This window comes from Phalacrocorax aristotelis, chromosome 13 (genome assembly GCF_949628215.1).
Source record: "Phalacrocorax aristotelis chromosome 13, bGulAri2.1, whole genome shotgun sequence".
NCBI classification, from domain to species: Eukaryota; Metazoa; Chordata; class Aves; order Suliformes; family Phalacrocoracidae; genus Phalacrocorax; species Phalacrocorax aristotelis.
In genome coordinates, this window is record NC_134288.1 from 5,957,080 (window position 1) to 5,979,351 (window position 22,272).

At 40.8% G+C, this 22,272-nt stretch overlaps 1 long non-coding RNA gene across 2 annotated transcripts in view; it reads left to right on the top strand.

The window, feature by feature from the left end:
* LOC142064048 (uncharacterized) overlaps window positions 1-22,272 on the top strand; it is a 294,357-nt gene that overhangs the window by 189,933 nt on the left and 82,152 nt on the right. Inside the window, exon 5 of one of the 2 annotated variants that reach the window (XR_012662963.1) lies at window positions 20,128-20,195. The exons of the other annotated variant lie outside the window; for it this stretch is intronic. This is a non-coding gene — a long non-coding RNA (uncharacterized LOC142064048). The remainder of the gene's footprint in view (window positions 1-20,127; window positions 20,196-22,272) is intronic. 2 annotated transcript variants of the gene reach the window in all.

The following is a 22,272-nucleotide window of genomic DNA, read 5'->3' on the forward strand; positions in this document are numbered from 1 at the left end:
TGATCGCAGTGCTGTTTGGTGCAGGAGCACCACTTATGCATTATGAGTGAGGATCGGAGGAAGCTTAAAGCAGCTGTGCTTCTATATTTGCTCACTCTCTGTATTCCGACCTTGGCTTGAGAGCTCAAAGGAAATGAGATGTGTTTTGCATAACCCAGTTGCAATCAGTGGAAGCACCTACTAATCTGCTGGTACCACTTCTGACCTTCTCAGGATCCGATCCCTTATCAGAAAATGAAAACATTTTTAAAAGCAGAACAGACTTGTTTATTTGTGGGTTTTGTGAAAATTCAAAAGGCATTAGTGAAAAGACAGTTTTACACAAGAATTTGTATGAGAGTTTTCTTCTCCGAGAAGAGAAGAACCTGAGGTATCCAGAGAAGTGTCTTTTTACAAACTGATCTCTATTTGATAGACTTCTTCACTTTCACTATCTTTGGGAATGCCTGTAACAGTGCATATCCCAATGGCATTAAAAATAAAAGGCATTCCGTTATATCAGGAGTGAAAGATTTGTTAAAGTATGGCTCTTCCTCTAAGAGTTGAAATGTAAAATAAGGCCAATGGTCCTGAATAGCAGAGGACAGGGAAGACCTTGAAATGTGAGGCTTTAGTGTTGAGAACTTGGAATAAATCAGGGTCATTCACGGAAATCACTACTAAATCTCAAACTATCCTGCCTCTTCTGATCTAAATGCTTGTTTAGTAAGGCTGCAGTACAAGAAATAAATCCTGAATTATAATGACTTAGTCTGTGTGCCCCCACCTCCCTCGCAATTTTAGCATCCATCTGGGAATCAGATCTTCATTTTCTCTCTCATTTTCTGCCTTCTTATTTCAGGGCCTAAATAATCAGGGAGATCTGCAGAAAACAAAGAATTCAGTATATGCAGATTAATAATTGGATGTGAAAAATGGATATCAAATGTCGAGCAAAAGATCTGCAGGGGATTTGGAAGCTTGTTCTGCATTAGCAAAGCAGGTGCTGAATGCTTCCTGAGTTATTCTGGAAGAGCCTGCTCCTTTCCACAGGATCTGAGCGCACAGAGGCATTTTGCCTTCTTTCATCTGCCAGAATGGGGAACATCGCTTTGTGCTGTTTAGCTGAATGCATACACAAAAGCAATTAAGTCAGTCCAGTTAATTCCCTATCAAGACTACTGTGCAGGTCAGGGTTTTAGCTGTGTAGTATCCAGCAAAAACGTGCTCTAGCTAAGTACTTGCAAGAGTTGCAATGATGCTGGTCTGTAAGGGACTGTGCAGGTGACCATGCAGGGCATGGTTGCCAGCCTTTATGTAGAGGGGACTCTCTTAAGCTTCAAGTGGTTGTGAGGAGAGCCTTTCCCTGCTTATTCTGGGCCACTCTCTCCTCCCTTCAATCAGGGCTAAATAGCAGGTTTGCTCACATATGCTCCTCTCTCCTTTGTAAACACAAAATCCCTTAAACAAATAGTGGACAGATCTTTTTTCACTCTTCTGTTTATTAGAAGGACTTAGCTCTAATCCCTGTGTTTATGAGTGGTAGGGTGTGTCAACCTACAAGCCAAGGGAGTTAATGAAACTTATCTGTTCTCTGTTTTCCAATGGAATTGAAGGGAGGGGAAGGCCCAACCAACCTTCAGTGTAACACAGAAATATGACTAACAGTGGTGTTTGCAGGCAGAGGCTCAAAAGGGAGGAGTGGGTGGGAGGAGGTGAAGTGGCTGAAATGGGAGAAATGAAGGGAAATATTCCCCCTTCAATTAGAGTAATTAAAAAGTAGTAAAAATAAACCACCCAAACGAGAGTCTGGCCAAAACAAAGTCTTAATGTACACTTATGGTTTAAAGAGTCTGCCGGAGGCCACCACCATGTGTTGCCACAGCCCTCTCGTGTCTGTCTCTGACATTAAGCAAATCCCAGCTCAGGAATGAGGATGGGGGCAGCTGTTGGAGCTTGCTGCAGCTGCAGCGTGCCGGCGGGCTGAGCAGCCAGGGCACGGCGTTCCTCGGAGCAGGCCTGCCAAACGCCGCTCGCTGTGGCTTTCGTGGGTCCAGCCTTCAGCGGGCAGCTAAGGTTCAGCACATCAAGCATTAGGAGAAGCTGCTGTAATATTGAGTTGAACTGAGGGGATTAAAACCTCTCTGAGCGAGTGGTAAAGTCTCGCTTGCTTCTCTGTAAGCATTGCTGCCACTGTCTGTTTTACTACCGTATGGCTTGTTTTCTCTGGTCTCGTTATCTGTACTGTTCTTGTTTGGGTTTTTCTGCTTTAATTTTTTCTGTTTCCCTTCTTGGTCTTTAATTCCCTGGAAGAATTGGTAGGCTTTGACACGAGCCTCGCTGAAGCGCAGCAGGAGCCAGCTGCGTTGAATCCCTTGTTGTGGTACCTTTCCTCGAAGCCTCAGTCCTCGCTCCAAGTGCATCTCCATTAAATGTGGACAAGTGTGTTTTTATGACATGGGAAGAGAAAGTGGCTGAAGAATGAGTTAGATTCTTCAAATCTGTAACTGGAGATTTAAAATTGTGTGGAAAAATATGGCAATTTGAACTTCTGGGAGATGCACCAATCTTTGTCTGTAGTCCAGAGAGGCTGTGACTAACAGGCTCAGTGGCAGGAGTTTTTGGCGTTCCCAGTGCTAGGGTCAGTAGATGATAGTTCTTGGTTGTAATCCCCAAAACACTCAATAATAAGCGTGCCCTTCCTAAGGCTGCTGTACAAAAGAGGACAAAGCTGTGTGATGTTTGATCTTTGCAATTTTAAAGGGCTAAGATCTATAATTCTAAAGGTATTAAAAGCTTTTTGCATGATAAACCATTATAAACTGTGATGAGACAAATCTTTAGGGGTACTGAGCGCTTGGGGCAGTGGTTCATTTTCAGTGTGTGGATGCGTGTAGTGCTGGTTTTGTATCTAAGAACATCCCTTTACTTTGATTTTTGGTGATTATCTCTGAATTTTTAGTCACCTGTAATAGGAAAACTTAGGTGTGGGGGGAAGAAGTGTTTTGGGGATTATAGAGTTTGCAGCGGGTCAGTAATCTACAGTGAACGTTACACAAGTGTTCAGATTTGTTTCAGTGTGCCAGAGAGGTAGGGTTGCTCTGCCTATGCAGGGATAATAACTCCAAGATAGGCTAGTTTGGGATTGATTACAAATAGCGGGGAAATATCAGCTTAAACTCCCAAGAATTGTCAGATCACTGTTTCCTTTTTTTTTTTTTACTTCCTTTTCTTTTTTTCCCCCCCACCTGTTGTCTATCCCTCGTCCTGCTTAGCCTGTGGATTCGTAGGGGCAGGAGCTGCTTGTATGTAGCTCTCTGTACACAATTAATTTTTAATGTGGCTGCATCTGCAGCCACACAAATTCATGACAGCTGCAGTTTTGATAGCTAAACCAAAATACAACTGAGTAATGAGAAATAAATTCATTGTATGCGGGCCATGTTTGAGAATCACTGCTTTAGACGTGTGTGTTTTACAAATAATTAATAGGATAGAGCATGCACATGGTCCCCTTTGGGCCAAGTACTCTTTCCTAGCAAGTGTCTGAAGTGAGGGGGCAGGAGTGTGCCAGGAGATAAAATATCTACATATGCCGCTGTTTTCAGAAAGAGTATCAAATGGGGACCTCGAGTCTGTCTTTCCCTGGCTGGGGCTAGACAACAAGTAAGAATAAAAAGTCCTGATCTTCATAAAGCTCTGCTGTATCATCCCTTACTAAGCTGAGCTGGTGGGGATCTGCAGTGTCAGGTTTTGCTTAAACCTGAATCAGTCCCAGTTTCTGTTCCTCTTTGCTGGGGGAGCCTGCGCTGTCTCCTGCTGCAGCCAGAGCCTGAAACAGCAACTTTCATTTCTGTGATACGTAAAAATACAAATAAAAGCAATTTTTGTAGGGCTTTACAGAAGCATAGAGGTGATCTGCAGTATAATTAAACTCTTTCTTTGTTGCTTTAGCTGATTTTCAGCAGAAAAGGCCAATATTGTGTCTGGCAGAACTAGCTTCTTGAATACCCATTAAGAGTGGGCTGAAGCCCTTTTGTTTATATTCTGAGAAAATAGGTCACATTTAACATTGCGGGACGGACTGAGAAGGCAATAACATGGCAGAGTCCGCGATGCTGTGTGCTGCGTCCACTGCAAAAGATAAAAGATGAGAATGAAATACGTCTTAATTCTGAAAAATGCAGATTGAGGCTCTCTAGGAAAATTTTTCCAAAGCTTGTCAGTTTAATACAGTGGCAGTGATACCTTAATTACCGGTCATTTAAGTGGTCATACAAGTTACTGCAAGACATATTATTAGTATGGTGACTGTAGGTAAACTAATGAAATCCACAGAATAAATAATGTTTTGTTGGGTTTTGTTTTTTATACAGAGATGAGATCTTGCATCAGTGGTGAAGTTGCGTTCAGCTTAAAACACTAGCGTTAGTTTTTGAGCCAGCCAGTTTTTCCAGCCTGCGAGTAGTCTGGTAGGTTCCCTGGCACAGGGCAGAGGCGAGGATCAGTTACTGGGAGGGAAGAATGGTACTAGTGCAGATGATAAGGAATCTAAATTAAACCATAAGGGAAGAGAGAAGACGACGCTATAATATTTAAAAATGGCAAACTAAATAATATGTAATTTACAGAAAATGACAGGGTAATGCTGGGACTATTTTTAAATCAACAGCAAATTAGAATTCAAACCTCTGATAGGTTTAGCAGATGGTCTGGATCCTAGAATCCAAAACCCACACACTTCATTTCCCAGTATGTTAAGAACAAAATAATGCTATGCAGCCTTTGCGGAACGTTTCTTGCTATTAGGCTATGTTGAAGATAACTTTTGACCAAGGAGGACTGACTTGGGAGTGGAAAAACAGAATAAGCTGCTTCAGTAAGGAAAAAACCATAGCTCTGTACCAGAGTGGCTGCGGACATGTTACAGGTTCTAGGCAAGGGAGATGAGAATTTGGGATGTCAAAGGAGTATGATTTCTGTCCAGCCCCGTGTAGTCTAGGCTGCTGCTGTATAGTGAAAACAAGTGGATGTCTCCCCTCTCCTTGACTTGTACAGATTTTAGAAAATATTCTGTTATGTCAACAGTAAAGGGAAGTGTTTTGATGTGAATGCATTCATCCTGGAAACATTCATGAAGACATCCTCGCAAGTTTTTGTAGGGATGGGGAGAAGAAAGGTTGGGGTTTCCTGAGAAACACATCTAATGAAGAAGCAGTAAGCCCATGTACTCTCACTTGGAAAACTGCTGCTTTCTGTCTTGCATTAATACAGCTACACTCTTGGTTCCACTCATGAAGCCGGTGCACCTTGTGTCTTGAACACCAAAAAAACTTGTGTGGTGAGAAATGGTTGGGACGTAGGCAAAAATAATGTATTTTTCCTGGCTTTATTTTTTTCATTCATAACAATACTTTTTTGATAAGACATTAAATACTTGCAAATTTCTTGGAAGGGAGAGATTTGTGGTGGGAGAGGCTTCCTGAACAATAGATGCATACGATCCAAGTTTGACTTCTTCCTCTGTTTCAAGGAAAGTGATGTTACCTCCTGGGAGAACATTTTAATTGTTGCTTGGTGGAAGATGCTGTGCCTTTCCTCTGCTGGCACTGGGGTTTTATTTATAAGGGGTATAAAACTCATTCTGTAACATAAGTTTAGGACGTTTATCCAGCAAGTGGGACACCTGGGCTGCGGTTCTTGGTACACAGCAAGTTTGTTAATGCAAGGAGGCCAGATCATCCTACAAGAAAGACTGAGAACTTTACATAATAGCCACCCAGTAATGCAGGAGGAGGGGTACAGCCCTGGGCGGTGAGAGTTGACAGTTCATGTTCCTTTAGGTAGACAAGCCAGGTGTGTCCCGTGTTCCTGACAAGGACCTTAACCTAGCAGGGTCTTCTTGAATAGAACTCAGTGTCACCATCTACTATTCCTCCTCCATTTGAGAATGTAGCCCTAAAAAAAATTCCATGCTAGTTCGTCGTGAATTTGTAAGTAGGTTTGGATCTTTTTCATTTTACTAAATATGGCAAATGCAAAAAAAAAAAAAAGAAAAAAAAAAGTCCTATGTGTAGGCTTGACTACAATATAACTGGGAGTTGCTTTAGGAAAAAAAAAAAGGAACTTTTCTGTCATTTACTACGATTGGAAGCGGCATGAACGGGAAGAGCTGCTGTGTGTTCATCTCAACACTGACTCTTCAGCTGGCATATTCTGTGCTACAGAAGACACGCCTCAGAACTGCTGATAGAAAGGGAGGAGAGCCATTTACACCCAGATTTACATTATCATCTGTGACTAGGTGATAGCAGTGTTGGTGAGCAAAATCCAGCTTTAAAGGTGGACCTCAGTGGCTGAACATCAGTTTGAATGTTTGTGGTAACTTTTGCTTTAAACTGTTTTCATCCAGACTGTGTGTGTTTATTTGTACCATTGTGGTGAATAACATCTCGTAATGAGAATCTCTGATTGCTTAAAGAAGGCTCATAAATTGAACTGGTATCTAGCAAAGTTTCATCGAGATGAGCCGCTTTTACCCTACACTGTGATGTGCCTCTGTAACTAGAAAAATAAAAAAGACTTGTGTCATTTCATAAATACAAATCTCAGGACAAGTTCTGAGGTCTTTTTGGTGGTGCTTTCACTGGCTAGTTTAATTTTGTTGTTGTTGGTAGTCCTATAGCCCACAGTAATTTGAAGAGAACAGTAGTGAAGATGAACAAGCTCTTAAGCTAAGTAAAAGCTGTCACACTGAAGAGTTAGGGTGTTCTGGTGTATCTGGATTTGGTGCCGAAAGAAGAGCAAAATACTTGAATGGTGTTTCGGAGTTTTTGTCCTCATGAAAGCTAGCTGCTATCTCTTTGAAGGAAAGCCTTGTTTTTTAAATAAAATTCTTACCAAATTTCAAAATTTTTCCAAGGGCTTAGCAGCTTTGATGGCACTTCTCTCAGAAAAGGTAGGATATTTTAACAGAAATGACAGTCTCATTGATCAGATATTGAATCGGGCAGAACAATGACCCTAAGTTTCTGTATCAGTGGAAAATGCTCTGGCCACCAGGTTATGCACTGCTCTTGTCTGTAACTCTTGAGGGAAAAAACGCTTAATGTCCTTTTCTGTACTACACAACTAGTTTGATACCTACTTTGCAGCCCATCTTTAGTTTTTCCTTCTTTTGGCAGCCTGACACCATTTCTCTGGAAACAAAATTCAGAACCAGAGACGACGATTTTCTGCTATGGATGAGATGGATGTGTGCACTCATTAAACAGCTACAAGTTCTTCTTTAGTTTTAGTGCACACAAAAGGTGCCAGGAGCCAGAAGTGTTGTCTGTCTGTGTGCTGGACACAGTCTGAGCCGCAGTTACACACACGGTCCTCAGCTTCCTCCGTTACATGACTCCTTTTTTCCATTAAAAAAGAACGTTCCGTTTTCAGGTGTCTAACCCTTATTCACTGACATCTCTGCTCAAAATGCTCTTAGTACCTGTTTCAGTGACTCCCTGACTGGCACCACCACGCTACTTCACCTATTGCCTTCTGAATCACTAAATAAGGAATTACGAATTGCCTCAGCAAATGAGATCCATAAGTCTTCTGGTTCAATATCCTGCCTCCATCAGTAGCCAGCCGAGGCACTTCAGAAGAAACCCTACATGATACCCTACAACTGGGGAATTGCATTTTGCACGTCAGGCAGTTAATACTTGGCACATGCCCAGCCATATTTTTGTCTTTTTGTTGTAGCTTATTGTTTCGATTATCAATGGCAATGACTAATCCTTTTTGGATCTTTATAAAAACTTAAATCAGTGATATTTTATGTGAGGCAATCAGCTCCATAACTTGGTTGTGGGCTGCATAGGAAACAGAATTTCTTTTTTCTTTTATTTTTTTTTTCATTGGTTTTGAATTTGTTTTCATTCATCTTTACCTGATGTTCCTTTGTTCCTGTGTTATAAGGGTAAAAAAGAACACATGCGCTGTGCTCTCTGCTGCTCACTCGTCCTGATCTTCTCACTAAATCAAATCTTTTCACCAATATCATATGGAAGTCTTTCCCTGAATCTAAAACCTTTCCTTGTCCATTCTTGGGCTGCTTATTTCCGCTACATCTGGTTTTGAAATGGAGTGAGGAGTGAACATAGCCATTCAAGGAAGGGTGTGCCATCAATTTACTGAATGTTATTAATAGCGTTATTTGCAGATTGTTCCAAAAATTGACTTATTTTCAAAATTCTACTGAAGTGGGTGTGTGGGGAGCAGAATGTGAATTTCAAATATTATAAAGTTAATTAGAGATATTTTTCAGTGTTTTATTAATAACCTCTGTTTTGATTGGCGCCTTAGCTTGATATCACCAGAGAAATAATCTACTTTTCCCCAGGGGTGTGCTGGAAGCAAAGAGGTATAATGGCAGAAATTAGTCAGAAATAATTGCAGAGACAAAATAATTCCATCTCTGCCTATTGAGATGCAAAAAAACATGGACTGGATTCTTAGTTGGTATGTCATGTTTGGCGTGATGCCACTTTACACCAGTGAGGGAACTGGCCCGTTACCTCAATAATCCTCATTCAGGAGATGGCCAGTCACACGAGCGCTGGTGGCTTCGGTTAGTGACAGAAACCTGGCTGCTCTTTCAGCTGGAGGGAATGTGGGATTCGTGAAACTTTAGGAGGGTTGTGGCAAGAGTTGCCCTGAGATTGCTGATTCCGTTCCTGCTTTTTGTTTTGTTTTAGTTGGCTTGCTGGGATTGTTTTCACTCTTTGCCAGGTGCAGAGTTGAATGGCAGGCCACACTCAAAAGCTCTTCTTTCACAAATCCACCCACACTACAGATTTCTGTGTTCGTCACGTTCTGTGACATGTAGCTCTTGGAAATATGCAACTTGGAAATAATATCTTTGAATCTGAGTGTGCTTGGACTAGTAAAAGATAGATTTTATACTGTCCAGAGAGGGCAGGAAGAGAAAACTATAGGAAAATAACTGGGAACCTTAGATTCCCATGGAGTAGGATTGAAATGGAACATTTGAACAAAACTCTACAAGTTTTGAAGTTTTCAGACCCAAACACGAGAGACCATGCTCATGTTTAAAATAAAGATGAGCCGTGGTGCCAAATAAAAATATCTTCTGGGGATTCAATCAGATTTTGAATTCCCCACAACTATGTGTCTTGGTCCTAGCATCCATTTGTGTGTGCTTGCTCTCGTCTAGCTCCCTTACCCTCCAATCTTTAGGATTTGTTATATATCTGCTTCCAGTGATGCCTCTTTTCCCGCAGTCAGCAGTCAAACCTAGTTCACTATATCCAGTGCAGGTTGAAGTTCCCATCTCGGTTCATCAAAAACGTACACAGTGGCTGAAGCTGGAACAGGCAATTTTCTGCCAAGAAATGCTTTGGGGATAGAAGAAACAAAAGGAGAGCTGAATGTGTTGTATTTGGGTTAGTAAAAATCTGACTTAACTGTCCAATTTTGGAGTAGTTCTCTGGTTCTCTACAGGACCCGATCTTCTCCTTTGTACCAGGCTGTTTTTCACTTTGCAGTAACTTACCTAGGGTTTGCATTGAAAGTATGTTGGAGAAGAAAATGAGCAATAATTTTCAAGCTAATGTCAAGAAAATAAGAAATTAAAGACAAAATCGGAAAATTACGGGGTTAAAAGGACGACTGATAGTTTGGGGGTTTTCATAATATTTGGAACAAGATTCAGAACTGCAGCGATCATAAATTGGACCACTCAGTTGATGCTACCATTACAGCTCAAGAGGCGGAAAATCATCAGACATGTACTGGAAACTGGATTGAATCCAGTATGTCCTTATCAAAAAAATAAAATGAAATGCAGAAACCACAGTTTAAATGAGGCTTGATCATCCATAGGTTGATATTTTGGCACAGATACTCATGCTTCCTCTACTTCTGTTTTATCTTCATGGTGACTGTCTCCAAATAACAGAAGGGAGACAGGCTAGGGAGGCTATACTTTATTCAGCAGCATTTGTTTATAGCATTAACTATATATTTTAAACTGTTTGAGATTGTCCCATTTCAGCCTTTCTTTTTATAATCTACTAGAAAATAGTCTAGTGGGAGTCTTTTAATATTACCCTTTTGCCTGTAGCTCTCTGATTTTGATTATGCGTTGCATTGCGGGTGAAATTTGGGTTAAAGATAATTGTAAATATGGTATTGATATTAAATGATGTTTTCCCAACATTGCAATAATGCTTGTTTTGTTTGCCGGAGAGTTTATTACTTTTTGATCAATAGCATGTGAGATTTGTGAGGGAAATTAGCATAGTGAATAACAATTAGGAGAAAAATCAATGGCATTCAGACAAATAAGTGACTTGAAAAAGTCCCATAGGCACACATACGCTCACACAGATTCTTTAAAGTGTAATACATCTCATTTTGAATTCTAAAAGAGGAGAGAGCTATTTGGACCAGAACTGAAACTGATGGCAGTGTAATTGAACTACCATGGGCCTATTTGTTGCTATTTAGTGTTTCTAATAGCTTGAATGTATGACTGCTTCATTCCTTGGCTCTACAAACTTCCTTTGACTTCTGTCATGGTTTTTTTCTGTAGTCTGTACCAGTCTACTTTCTTGAGGTTACCCACACCATGGATTTTTTTGTGTCACTTAATATACTTGCCTTTCCCCTCCACAAAGTAAGTTCTAGCTGCCTTAAAAGAACCAGGAGGGCTTCAAATGAGATAAGCTGTTGTAAAAGTTCAATATAAACCGATGCAAATTGTTCTTCAAAAAAGATTTAAGCCATGCAACTCTTTGCCACAGCGTGTTACGGATCATAAAAAGTTCACATGGCCTCAAAAAGTTCCTAGATTGTTTCATGGAAGAAAAATCCAAATGGGGCTATTAAACACAACAAAATCCTCCTGGCTCAGGAAGAGCCCATGCTCTGGACAGGGTCAGGAGCTTAGAGAGTACTTTGGTTCTCTAGAACCAGCATCACTGCCTGTCTTCCCTCACTTATGGTGCTCTTCCCTGAACACCTTCCTGATAGACCCTTGGCCCCAGGAGTGGTTTTATGTCTTTATTTTGAACATACAGCTTGGCTCCGTCCTCTTCTGCTCTAGGGGTGATAACAGCAAGACTCATGTGAGAAGGGAAACATGTTCTATATGGTGCCATGACTTGGTGTCTATCACTATTCTGGCTTCTTCTAACTCATGGCAACCATGCCATTAGTTACAGGAAGGTTTTGTGGCTTGAATGTTCTCTTTGAAAGAGTTCACTGTGTAGCTGTGTGAGAGAGATCTGGGTCTCTCTCCTGTGAGAAGGCAGTCTTTTCCTGGTTCTCAGGGCCTTAGAACCTTTCAGAGTACAATTTGCACTCTGAATCTTGGTGAGGCTTCACTAGAGAAGCTGACGGTGATTGCAACCCAGTCTGAGCGTACTCTTTTGTGGAGAACTGAGGGATGAGTGGCAGCTTCTCAGAGGTGAAGCACAGCCCTGAGAAGGAGACGTTGTTACTGTCCTGTCTATAATGGGAAGGATGCTTGAGGCCAGGAAGAAACAGGATGGCAGGAGATGGCAGCATCTGGGGGAACCAGAATTGCCTGTATCTTTCCATACTTGGTGAGGTCTTGGGCTTGGACTCCAAGAAAAGGGGCTGTGGGTTTCCTCACCCTGATGCAAGCAGGTGAAATAATGATGTTGAAAGACTGAAAGAAAGATCAAAAAAAGTTGTCTTCTGGCTCTGCATATAAGCTAGAAGGTTGGCATTTTATCTTTGGGCCTTGAATGCTACAAAAAAGTTTTATCGTCTTCAGCTGGAGAGCCAACACTGCTACTTCACAGGAAAATGGAGAATTGAGTCTACAGTCATACGTTGTGTAGTAATGTGTGGCATGAAACCCTGCAGAAAGCAGCTGAGAAGTAAAGCTGGAGGCAGTAGGAGGGATCTAATGAGAGTTTTTGGATCACAAAAAATTTTGGAGGAGTATGTGCAAAAGAAGAGAGGGCAAATCTGTGAATAGTAAGCTTGATGTTTAATCGTGTGTTCTCAGAGGCCAAATGTCTTTGTGTTTGGATGATCACATGCTGAATTAGACTGACTGAGGCTCTCAGAGAGATGCAGCTGTGCCAGCTGTGTTCATTACTAGGAGAGTCAGCTGTGAGAAAACAGGTGAAGCTCCCTAATTTGGTTAGCCTAAACTCCCAAACAGCTAAAGCTTGGGTGAAACAAACTCCAGTCTCTGCTGTCTTGAATCAAATTCATAATTGTGACAACTTTAGAACATATTGCACCTAGTCCTCTTTTATCACTCACCATGTCTCTTGTTTTCTAAGGTGAAACTGATTCTGTGTAGACAGCTGGGAGAGGGAGCCTCCCTTTTTTCCTTTTTTTGGATTGAGATTTGTTTGCACGCACGCTACATCTATCTGAGCACGCTCCTCTCCTGCAGTCCTTTCAGGAATCAATGCTTAGAATAATGGCTCTGCTTTCCTCTGAATTGAGCTGGTTAATAACTATTGCTAGGGAAATCAATCAGCTCTATGATATCTTATTACTTACGCTAATTTAATCACAAGGAATGGGTCATTGCTTCAGTTCAGAGGGCAAAATTGAGTGTGTGTGGATGTGAGAGTGTAGAGAGAAAGAAGCAGAGGAAGGGAGGCTTCATGAGCTGGCGTACAGGGGGTAGAAATGGCATGGACTCTCCCAAGGCTGTAGGATGGATGATAGAAAGAAAACTCTCATCCACTCTCTATAGTTCCCGGTAATCTATAGATTATAGATCCATTTTTAGCGTTGTTTTCATGTTCCAAAGTGTCTGAATAGGTAGAGAGAAATGAGAGCTTTTGCTTTTTTCCCCTCTCCATTTTGTCTGTGTCTACACAACCTAAAAGAGGAAGATGACCAAGAGACACAAACAAACAGAAAAGACGTGCGCCTTCCATCGAGGACTTCTGAGCCCCTTTCATGTTCTTGCACACCCAAGAAAAAGGTAAATGCAAAGTAACTGTTCATGTGTTGAGCGTGTAATGATTAAAAATAAGGAAACAGCATGTAAATAGGGTGTCTGGAGAAATAAGCTTAATTTACAAAGTGTGCAAATTCATCCAGGCAAAGATAGTCATAACATTTTCAAGCTTGCCTCTAATTTCTGTTTCCTTTCCTATACACGATTATGTTATGTAAAGCCTTTCCTATATCCTCGTGTTCCTAGTGGAGAGTACTACTTTTGTTCATCACTACAGAAAGAAGATTTAAAAAAAAAAAAAAAAATGTGTACACACTGACTGCATCTCTACCGTAAAAATATTTCTTAGAAGTCTTTCATTCATTAAAAAAAAAAAAAAAAAAAGTATCTGTTTTCTGGTATAACCAAGTGTTGAGTTCCAGAAGCTAAGTAAAAGCCCAATATATTAAGCGTAGCTGTGTAGAAAGTCATGCATCTCCATGATTTTTGTATAGGTACTTCTTTCAAGTAGCCTGAGTTTCCTGCAACTGTTTGATTTTACTCAGATCCTGTTGGGTTTGTATGGTTTCCCCTCCAGTATGAGAGGATAGATAAGACCGTTTACAAACTCTCAGGAAGATAACACCTGTCCTGGGGCAAAACCTTTCTGATGTTCCAGTATATGGTGAAAAGCAGTCCATGTTGGATGAAAGGTAGTGAATAGCATTTAGCAAAGCCTTGACTAGAATATTGTTTTGTGTTGACAAAAACAGATGTGTTTTTAAAAGTACTGGCTGATCATGCTTAATCCTTAAGGAATTACTTTCTGTGAAATAGTTATATTGCTTTTAGAGTTGGTGCCTTTCTAGGGGGAAGAAAAGAATCAAAAACTGACCCATCACTTTATAAACACGTGTCAGACTGTTACTGAATCTCTACACGCAAACAGCACCGCTTTCCTGACAAACAGATCTTGGGCACTATTAGAAAAATAGAAAGCACTAGTGCTAACTGCTGCACTAACATTATCTAATTCACTTTATTAGCTAGGTAATGGACTAAAGCCATCACGGTCTAATTGAAATAAATACATTAAAACTGTGAATTAAAGTAACTGCATTTTGATGGGTTTGGGTTATTCATATGGCTGCAAAATGTTATTTTTAATCCAAACACTGCTGGACACATCTCTTTGTGCCCCAGGGATAGTACAAAGTTAGTTATTGGCCTCTGTTTTTGTACCCTACCCCATTTAATTCACATTTATACATTTCCTAGCAAGATCTGATAACTTAAAAAGAAAAAAAAAAAAAAAAACAATAAAAGAAAGAGGGAAATGTCAAATGGCATTAAAGCAAGTACCAAAATGTAGGTTTCTAGAGTTAGGTATCTCTAAAAATCCTTTGACAAATGTCAAAACATTTTCAGAAATGCTTACCTTTAGCCAAACTCAGCTTCTGAGTGTCTGTGGGGATTCTACCATGGACTTAGGAACAGTTGGGCTGATGCAGAGCTATTCTGAAATGCCTGCCCTAAGCTTATTTTTTATCAACTGCAGCATTTGATGCAATAATACTAAATGCATTTTAGTGAAGGTTTACGCTGACCATGCAAGACTCCTCAATAAAAGAGTCGTCTTGTCTGTCCAACACACTGGTGGTCCTTTCATGCCCTGTTACTCATGTGCGTCTGCTGCATCCTCTTGCAGCCTGTTGCTTGGGGATTCCACATTAACTCCAGGTTTGTTCTGGTTGTTGCACTGTGTTAGCTGAAAAATATATTAACTTTGATCTTCCAGGGGGTCAGATTCTGCAGTTGCTACAGAGATGCTTTTTTTTTTTTTCAGCAAGAGGGAAGTTTTAAGTGGGAGGAGAGTGCTTTTGTGACTCTCTCTGTGAAGCTGTATTCTGAACTGTGACTTGGAACTTTCTGAGGTTTCTTTTTATCTCCTGACAAGATTACATAGCGTTATTTCATCCCCTTCTTATTCAGCCAGTGATCAGCTGGGCAGGTAGTAGTGATACCCTTTTTCCTTTTACGGTCTTTTTCATCCAGATGTGCCATTTTACTTACAGCAAGATGTGCAAGCACTCATAGTCTGGACTTGTTCTCATTGGCAAAGATAGAAAGCTGGAGAAACTTTAACTGTTCTAGGTTGACACCCATTTAAATAGGGATCTAACTTAACTCTCTACATAGTTGTCTACAAAGGTGAGTGGCTGTTTGCTGGCTTTAACCCATGGCTGTTCTCTGTGTTGGCCTCCTGCTTCTGTGGAAGGAGCAGTTTCAGGGCATAAATGAAGATCTCTCCAGCCCCAAGGATGATTGACCAGTAAGGTAAGGGAGTAAATCTTCACGCTATGCAAGCTGATTAATCCTGGGTTTAATTTCTCCTGTTCTCTTTCAGCTGATAAAGTGGGCAGCCCTGTGTTTGTCAGTTTGTGGATATCACTAAAGGAGCATAACTGAGTGCTTAAAAAAGCCCGACGAGAAGGCAAAGACCCTGGAATAAGTACATCGCTTTTATGTGAAGCAAGAACATGAAATTACACCCAAAGGAAATCCCTTAGTCTGTAGCCTACTACAGTCCTGAAATACTCCAATACCTCGAAGTTTATTAATGAGGGCTGTGAGATCTTGACAGGAACGTGGGCACTACCATTCTGCTCTGTTGCTTTACTATTTGGGGGAAAGTTTAATAACAGAGGTGATTAACTGTAGGGCAGGGGTCCATGGAATTTTGAGGGCAGAGAAAGAGGTTTCTTTTCAATCTTTTTTTAAAATTCTAATTAATTCTATATCACCTGTTATATAGCAGAATCCTGATATCAGCAGTGTCAGAAATCAGGGCCTGATCCTACTTCCCACTGAAATCGATGGGAGTTTTGTCATTGATGGAGCAGCTGAGCAAGTAACTTGCAAGAATTCATTTATTTAACAAATTTGGCTGCTGCTTCTGCTTATCTCTATTGATTGTACTCATGTCCAATCAGGTTTGCAGCATTAGCTGCATTACCTTACAATAACAGGGTAATTCACTTGGGGAATGTTCCTACCAAGTCCTAGAACCCACACAAAGATAAACAAAAGGTTTATCCCGTGCAAAGATGCCTTCTGTTTTTTTCAGGGGTGGCTGCCTCTTTTGTTAGTCTTATATCTCAAGGAACTGTATTCCCTTTTTGGAGCTGCCAGACTGAAAACGGAAAGGTGAAGTGACTTGAGGAAGATTAGCTAGTGCAACGGAAGGGTAATGCAACAACAAATGTAAGCTTTGGGCTTGGGAAACCTAGTTTCAAATTTCAGTTCCACCATGAGCTTCTCTGCCACCTTCTGGGTGTAAGTCTGTCAAATGGGCCTCGGGTAGCCTTTCCTTGCAGGATGCGTGTGGGAGCACAGAGTCACTGCAGGCAGCAACGGTGTCTTGGTGCTGTGGAGAAGGCTTGGGCAGGCGGCTGGGCAGAGGTGTGCCCTTCTGCATTGCTGTGCTGCTGTCGCTCTACCTTTGACTGCAATGGACGTGTGGAGTCAGCCAAGGGGAGAACCAGGGATAGGATTGAGGTTCCTGTGGGCAGCCCCGCTCCCTGTGTCTGCCAGCCTAGTATTATGCATGCTTAGAAAAGGGGGAAAGAATGTTATTTTCCATTTTCTAAGTGGGTGTCATAAACCACAAAGACTTAAAAAGCAAATATTGAAACATCTTCAATGAAAGCTTTTCACAAACATGGAGTTCTGACCTGGACCTGTACATAGTTGAGTGTACTCAGAGAAGAGCCAAGCTTTCTGCCTCCTTGTGGGGCCCGGCTTTGTGGCCCCCACCCCCATGTCCAGCAGGAGCAGAATGGCAAGTTTTGAAAAGGTAGAACATCTGTGACTATAATTCTGGTTTGTAAATAAACCATCAAGGGGGACCTTTTGCAGAAGTGATTCTGCCAAGCTTAGCACAACACATCCTTTCGCTTCAGATTCTTGCCTGAGCTGTCGGCCTGAAATCCTTGATTACTATTGCTTGTTTTTCTTTTTCCCTTTCTATTTTGATAACACCCTGAAGCTTTTGTTTTCTGAATTCCTTCTCAACTTTTTATGACTTACGATCACAGAACATAGAGCAGCTTGGTTATTAACCACTTGTTTTCCTTACACTGCAAATACAATGTAAATATTTTCCTCCCGGACAATTCTTTTTTCATAATATCATTCAAATTTTCCTCTGTTTAGGGTTCATTGTATGTCCAGGCAAGTTATATATTAGATTGTTGGGGTCATCGCTCTGGACTTTATTGGAGGAGTGGTGATGGTGGAGCAGGCTGCTGATATGCCTAAAGAAATCCAGGGCTTCTTCCAGGTGATAGAGTTTAGTTCCACAGCAGCAACTGATCTGGAGAACTAGAGAAGCCACCCAGGGTTACATCAAATACGTGAGTCCTGTGATATAAATCTGTAGTGGCAAGAAAGCAAGTGGTATAGACGCGCAATACTTCTTGAGACAGCATCAGGTAGATATTAGGTCTTGGCTGTTTGGTGGTTGTAGCTGTCCACTGGACAGTCAGCAGTGAGAACAAGTCTGGGTCTGGTCCACTTTAGGGCTGTGCTGCTCATGGCAGGGGGGAGGAGCAGCTGGTCACTGTTACTGAGGTAACTAGACACCTCTTCTTCTCTCTGATGGTTTCCCTTCCAGGCCAGACATTTCCTGGGTACCAAAATAATCTTCCCTGTAACTCTGTATTGATAAAAACTTGCTCTGTTGAACAGCAACGCACACAGCATAGATTCTGCTTTGTTATTTTCTGGTATGGTCATGAAGAGGGGATGTTGAAATTATAAAAATTTTTACTTTTAATCCAAAGTTTACTTGTGCTCATATTGTTATAATTCCTTCTCTTTCAACCACATCCCCCATGTTTGATTTTTTTTTTTTTTTAATTATTTGAAGAAAAGCAGAGCTAACGCACGATTTAGGACCAGTCAAACCTCTGTGCCTTCCTTTTGCATAAAGAAGCTGAGTGCAAGATTCTGTGCAAACAGTCTATTTATGTACGTAAACTACTTTATGGAGACCTCGATCTGCAAAGAGCTCTGTGTATAACCCAATGAAGCACAAGATTTCTGCAGAGGGCGGAGCTTATAAATGCAGCTTACAGCCTTGCCTGCATTAGAAAAACATAATGCTTTAAACACACTGTTACAGTTTTAAGTCCTGAATTCTCTACAAGTATGGTTATATAAAGTTGCTTTCTAAAGATGTGTTCAGTTCTGTATTCGTAGTGACATAATTAAGCTGGACAAAGTAATATTTATAGAAGTATAACAGAGTCTTCATTAAAAATTTTATCAGTATAAATTAACTGGTACAGAAAAATGTTTTTCATATTTTTTCATATTTACACACACCTGAATATGGAATTTTTAGTCAATGTTTTTGACAGTAAAATCTAAATATACACAGGTGAGACTGAATACCAACAGTGCACTTCACAGTTAATGCCCCGTGTGTTATAGTTCAGTATAGTCAAAGCAGTTCTTCAGTGGGTTTAAGAAACAGAAGTTGATTAATTTTCACTTTTAGAAGTGTTTCTTCTGTAATTTAATCAAATTCATTGTTTTGCTTTAAAAAGTATTCCAACAGCTCCAAGTACTTGTTGGTTTGGTTAGTCCCCCAAACAGACGTGATAGGGCACAGCCTTTGCTGTTCTTAAATGAACACAGAGGTTATACCAACACTTTGCCTGCCGAACTTAGCATTCTCCAACATGCATGTTCTTCTAGTAACAGGGCTGTGAGGGAGATTACCCAAGTGATGCTGCCCCTCTGCGTGTTTCCATGCAGAATAATTAGTAGGCTTGTGAAACGTTTCCTTGAAATGAAGTCTGCTTTCATATGGTATTTGCTCAAAGAAAATCCCACTACTGTAACATCTGGTCAGCTGAACTCAAATTTCAAAAGACTTCAGACTCTTAATGAAGCCAAGAATTAAACATTAAAACAGAATTTGGAAGGAGAGGTAAAGCTAAGTTTGTTTGCCTGTCAGCTGGCTCCTTGAGTCGCTTCTCCGTCATCAGCAGAATAATATATGAAAGATGTCCTGTAAATGGGAGCCGTTCATTTCTACTGGGGATTGCTGCCTTGTACTGCTGTGTCAAGTTTCCAGATGTCACTGACTTCACAAAGCAGCACAGATGGAAACAAATGATAGCTGCCCTTTCTGCCTTGTGCTCTTGTAGAAGTTTGTTAGATAAGCAATAGGTGACTGGAACACATTGGCAAGTGGGGAATAATCATTAGTTATAGATTAATTGCACTCACAAATAGCAGCCAATTACTGGTGGAATGGGTGATTCTTTATTCCTCAAGTTGTCATGCAGCTCATTTTTTGCATATTTTGCATGAATTGTGGCAGAAGCGTCTTTTCAGAATTGATCTACAAATGTAGTGTGTGGACAGAAAGAGGAATATGTCTCAAGAGATTTCTAGACAAAGGGCCTTGGGTCAGAATAATGGAGAAAGGTTGGCATCGGCTCCGGCACACAGAGCTGAAATTGTGCAAGGTAACCCGAAGGATGTTCTGAGCTGCTTCTGACTTTCAGTAGAAACTGAATCTCCAGCAAATTTAGGCTACTTTTCAAGATACTCACTGAAATTAATAATAAGAATGTACACTAGGAGGAAGGTACATTTTCTCCTTCTTTATTTCACATATATTTTTAAAGTTATTCTCTGTCTTTGTTCCCCCTTTTGCGTTTCATTGCATACATTTTATTTCAGAGGAACTGGACTGCTAAGATGAATGTTGTTGGGGAGGGAGTGCTAGTGTTACCCTTAAAATTTATGCACCAATTACGAGCGCATCTACAATATGAAAAGAGGAGAGAGAGCTAGTAGACTGGAAGACCAGAACTGCTTTCAGATCAATAGACGAGCTGACACCGAGGCTAGAGGACTGATAGGAGTAGCGGAAAGGATAGGCATATTTGGCAGATTTCTGAAGACATTCAATAGCGACACCGGGATGGAGCTGATAAATCAATAGCTCTTTGGGCAGATTAGATTGGTATTTTAAATGTGTATGGAACTGTCCTGGCCAGGAAGACTGAACAACCACTGAAGGAATAGATAAGCATAGAAACATTAATTCATATTTCTGTATCATTTTATTGTGGTTTTTAAAGGAACTGTGTGGAACACCAAACTGTTTTCTTTTTTTGCAGCTGGGAGGTTGGATCAGATGTAAGCTTGAATTGCACTATTACTCTGAAATTCCTCAGGCTGGTGTGGGGTAAGTTAGCAATACTGAATAAATTATTGTTGCAGCGAAAAAGTGTTTAACACAGAGGTTGTCAGTTAACAGCAGGACACGACTGGGATAATTGTGCAATACTATTAGGGGTGGAGTGGAAGTTGGCCCAGTCCCAGCATGTGTATTATCTGTGTGTGGGTGTTTTCAAGAGCATAAGGATGTAAAGGAAGGCATTATGGCAAACTTTCAAACCATGCCGTCAACGAGACTTAGAATCCAAATTATGCCTTATTGAAGACAAGGGGAGTTTTGTCAATGATTTCAATGGGAGGAAAACTGGCCCTTTGTACACAAGGTTTTGTACTGCATCTGACAAATCAGGCTGTTTCCTCATGCTACCAATTAGACCAACTGTCATTGACTACAGTCAAAATGTTATAAAGTAGTTTTAATCATCCTGGCTTTCCTGGGGTGATTTGCAACTTTTAGTGTGTGCTGATCAGTGTTCAGCTCTCCTACCACGTCCCTCCGTCTTCCCTAAAAACCTGCTGGAAGTTCAGCTTGAAGGGTTTCTTGCGAGTGATACTATTGTTGTGTTCACCAGATGTTGTGAAGCTAAATTAAAGGAGAGCTTGTACTAATGGAATTTCCTAGAAGTTTACAAGTGAATTATTATGGTTGGAAAACTTGGGCTATTTAATATATATTTCCACAGAGGCATGAAGGGAGGTCTGTGCTGAATAAAGAAAATGTATAATGATGAGAGGGGAAGAATGTCCTTGGTTTGCCTTCCCTTAGTTTGAACTTGATGGAAACTGGATCAGCCTAAAGATAGATCAGCCATTCATCTGTCCAGATTACATTAGCCAAAGTGGTTTGTCTGGTACCATTTCCCTTTCCAAGACTCACTGGCCTGGCCTGTTCAACAAGGATATGTTAACATGCTAAAATATTTTTAGAATAATTTTATTTAAAGAAAAAAATAAATGCTAAGAGGAAACTAATTCATGACAGCTAGGTTAGAGTGATCTTGTCTTTAACTGCAAATACCACTTTATTATATTTGCATGTAAATAGATGCCAGATAAATGTGTCACATGAAAAGAACGTTTCAAAGTCATTTGCTTTCCGGAAAATAGAATAGCTCTGCAGGACTTGGAAGGTTCCTAACTTGAGATGTATTACATTCAGTGTTGATAAAATTGGTCTTTGCAAGTTTATTAACCCCTCAAAGTTATGCTGAAACACGGCTGCCTCTCTGCAAGGCCTTTTGCTGATTACTGTTAACTTGCGGTATGGTGTAATTAAAAGGAATGGGGAAATGAGGCCTGACAACAGTGTAGGGCTTCAGAAAGTGCTTATAGGGCTGATAGAATGGATTTCTTTACTTAAGAAATCAATGCGTTAGTAAAGAAAGTGGAATATCACTTTCTCCACTAGCTTTTGTGCTTGGACACTTGATCTTCCTCTGCTTGAGACAAATACTTGCTTCTCTTTACGTAGACCGTGATTGCTCAAATCATGATCGCATACAACTGTGAGACAGGGCTTAGGACCAATTGATTACACGCCTAAGTTATTCTCCAGGCATCTTCAAAAATGATGAGACCAGGCAGGCTGTGCTGGCTCTGGTTTTGTTGAGTTACAGACCCTCCCTCTGCAGTTGGTAGAGCATCTGATCTTGTGCTCATAGAGATCGGGTGGAGACTCAAACGGCTCTTACCTGTAAACTAGATGATTTTCAGTGCTATTTACTGAACATATATGCATTGATACGTTTCTTTTCTGGGTTAAGTATAGATGGCTCATCCACCTTGGTAAAGAACGGTGGTAATTGTCTTTTTGGCAAGAATGGTAACACGTCATGCTGCTGAGCCCCATTTCGTCCCTCCTTACTCTCACCTTCATTATGTAAGTTTTGCTGCCCTTGGCAGTGCCAGAAGGGTCTGGCTCCCACCTTAGATAGATAGAGAGGAAAGGTCAGTTTATTTATTACTCATCGTATAAGGTGCTTACAGTACCTCAGACATTAAGATCGTACAATGGTTCTTACTTTACTAGCAAACACATGCATAACGTCCACTGAAGAGAACAGTGCTTGATTCAATAACTGTTG